The following is a 3,827-nucleotide window of genomic DNA, read 5'->3' on the forward strand; positions in this document are numbered from 1 at the left end:
GCTTGAACCCAGGAGATGGAGGTTGCAGTGAGCTGAGGTTGTGCCACTGTACTCTAGCCTGGGTGACAGAGCAAGACTCCATCTATAAATAAATAAATAAATAAATAAATAAATAAATAAATAAATACCCTGCTAAGAAGACAAAAAGACAAATTACAGACTGGGGGAAAAAAATTGCAAACCACATATTTGACAGAAGCACTTGTATCTAGAATAATATCTAGAATTCTCCAAAGTCAACAGTAAAAAAGCTAAACAATCCAATTTGAAAACAGGCAAAATACATGAATAGACATCTCACCAAAGAGAATATACAGATGGTAATTAAGCACATGAAAAGATGCTCAATATCATTAGTCATTAGGGAAATACAAACCAAAACCATAAGAAAGTATCAGCACAAACCCATCAGCATAGCCAAAAAAAAAAAAAAAATGATAATACCAAATATTGGTAAGGATGATGAGAAACTAGATCATTCACATGTTCTCATGGGAATGTAAAATGGTACAGCCGTTCTAGAAAATAGTTTGGCAGTTTCTTTTAAAACAAGCAAATATGTGTACTATTCTAACCAGCAATTACACTCTTAGTATTTATTAAGAGATATGAAAACTATGTTCACACAAAAACCTGTGCAGGAATGTTCATAGCAGCTTTATTCATGATAGCCCCAAACTCAAAACAACCCAAATGTCTTTCAACGGGTGAATGGTTAAACCAACTGTGGTACCCCATGTATTGTGGAATACTATTCAGTAATCAGCAGGTATGAACTATTAGAAATATGCAACAACTTGGGTAGGCCTTACAAGAATTATGTTGATTTTAAAAAGCCAGTTTTGAAAGGTTATATCATGACCGGGATGTAATGAAATTATAGAATGGATCACACATTCCTGGTTGCCAGGAGTTACTACCTGGGGGCCAAGAAGGGGACAGGTATGACTATGAAGGAATAACATGGGCATATTTGTGGTGATGGAACAGTTTTGCATCTTGGTGGCGGAAGTTTCATGAAGCTACACATGATAAAATTACACACACATGAGTGTCTATAACTGGTGAAATCTGAATAAGCTCTGTGAATTGTAACAATGTCAATTTCCTGGTTTTTATATTCTCCTATGGTTATGTAAGGTGTTAACAGTGGAGGTGGAGAAGTGAAGGGTGTATGGGACCTCTGCATACAATTTTTTACTTTTGTGAATCTCTAATCATTTTGAAATAAACTTTTATTTTTAAAAGTAGGTATACTCTATAGCTGTCACATTGTGAATAACAGAAAAAGTGATCAAATCATAGATGTATTGCAACTACCATTGGCTTAGGATTTAAGAATTTGGCAAGAATCAGTGAAAGCATTATTTGAGAATTAATTAGCTAAATGAACATTGCAATAAAGAACATGATGTATTTTAGTTGTTTAAAGTGGTATGCTACATACATCTTTTATATCAGTAAAATTCATAGTCAACTTCTATATATATAATTATGTATATATGTGATTTTTAAAAGAGGGAGGGAGAAGGATCAGAAACCTTGCATATGTAACCACAAAGCAACACATACAAGGAATAGTGTCATTTTTGTCCTTGTCAGAGCAGGTCTGTTACATTGAGAAGTATCCTGCATTTATAAATGGACTAAGAGATGAGTATACTGGCTTTGTGTCCAGGATGTGTGGTCTTCCTATTTAAAGATTATGGTGCTTCAAGGACTCCAGAACAGGTAAGCCAATACTAACTCTATTAATATAGGGCTTTCACATCAGCAGTAGAGGGTGAACTTAAAATAAAGTAGTTAGAATTCAATTGCCTTTAGAGAACACACATATATTTTTTGTTAGCACTTATCATAAACACGAAATTACATTTCTTTTACACCAGGGATTTTAACTATAATACTGAAATAATGTGGCAAACTAAACTACTGTGTCAAAAAATAGTTTTGAAGTTGTTGATTTTTATGCAATTGAACAATGATCATCATCACAAAAAGGTCACCTTGACATTAGGGCTTCTATTGACCATTTTCATCACGTTAACTTGAGGCATTACATAGACAGCTCAGGTGTTTAAAAATGACCAGCGTATGTAGCTGGATGTTGTTGCTCATGGCTACAATTCTAACTACTCAAGAGGCTGAGGTGGGAGGACTGCTTGAGGCCAGGAGTTTTAGACCAGCTTGGGCAACATAGGGAGACACTGTCTCTAAAACAAACAAACAAACAAACAAACAAAATTTAATGACCAGATCCAAAGAGTTGTAAAGCTAGTAATTTATCACATGTATATCAAGAACATCAAGGGGCATAGGAAAAAAAGCTCACATTAGAGTTGGATGTTTAAGGTTCCCAGAGGATGTCAAAAATTACTTTTAAAAATCTTTTTAAAAGAACCCCAAAATCTTTTACAGGATTCTTACGTAACTAAAGGCACTAGTTTCAGTATTTCTCAGGTTTTTCTAAGATTCTTTGGAGGAGAGGGAGAAAGGAGTCATCCCTTTGATATAAGTTGCTTTATTTTAAACAGTCACAATATGCTGTTATGACCCTTAACAGATTTCTCAAAGGCAAAGTTTGTTGGAGTGACATGATAAAACTAAACCCATAATAAGTCGGAACAAAGATACTATTTCCTCCTAATACTATGAGCAACCTTGTTTCTTTTGGTAACTTGAGATTCTTGGAAAAGACTAATCAAATGGTAGCACTGCCTCAGCTCAGCTATTAAACATGATGGTGCTAGAATAAATTAATAATTTATTGACTGAGTCCTTTGGGGATGGGGAGCATTGCAAATAAACGAACTGGAATATGACACCAGGAGATGCTTTTCACTCATACCATTTTCCCTCTGAATTGGTTTTTTCTCCACTATCTGCAAACCTGTTAAAAAAAAACTCCAAAATCCAATTTTTTTATACATCTTTCAGAAAATGAAACTGAGAATGATTGTAATCTTAGGAGATGGCTGAATGTTTTCAGAAGGATTTCCTTTTGCCCGTCATTGGTGTGCCAGCTTTGGGTTTTCTGCTGCAACCTGCAGATCAAAGGGGGTGATTGGAGAGGTCTTGCTTTCCTAATGTTTCTAGCAGTGGAAGCATTTGACAATTTGGGTGTTTTTTTTGTTTTGTTTTTTTTTTTTTAATTTCTTTTCCTTTTGAATTGCTTCTGTGTAACTTCACATGATTTTGAATACAAATCTCCAAATCTCCACTTGTAGGAATAGTTTCAAAAGTAAGGCTTTAGGTCCAAGGGGGAAAAAAGGGGGCCATCTTTGGGGGTGTGTTATGCTGAATGAAGGCCCTAAACATTGCTTATGTATTCATAAGCACGTTCATAGTAAAGTACCATGATGTTGTAAATAATAATTGGTGACAACACTGTGCATATGAGACTGGAAGAATAGTTAGACTAAAAGGGAGAGAGTTTTGATTTATACAGAAATATTCTGGTGGTTATCACTGGTAAAGGCAAATGAAATACAGCAAAAAAGTGTATTTTGTTTTAATGGACTTTTGTAAAATATTTTTAAAAGCTCATTTGAATTTGTGTTAGTGCTCCTTGAAAACTTCAAGAAACTTGACAGATGGAGATCTTAATCAAATTAAATTTTAGCCAGTTTTGAAATGACAATACCAAATATTTTACAAAATTATTACCTGTCTTTCTGTAGAATGCAACTTCGCAGTACCCAAGATTAAAGAAAAAAATGGGAAAATGTGCCTCACAGAGAACTGAAACACTGTAAATCATCTAATCTTAGAATTCTTAAAATTGGAAATCCGAAACTTACGAAGGATTTGTAGCTGTGCTCGGGAAA

The sequence above is a fragment of the Mandrillus leucophaeus genome, unplaced genomic scaffold (genome assembly GCF_000951045.1).
Source record: "Mandrillus leucophaeus isolate KB7577 unplaced genomic scaffold, Mleu.le_1.0 Scaffold616, whole genome shotgun sequence".
In the NCBI taxonomy this organism is placed as follows: domain Eukaryota; kingdom Metazoa; phylum Chordata; class Mammalia; order Primates; family Cercopithecidae; genus Mandrillus; species Mandrillus leucophaeus.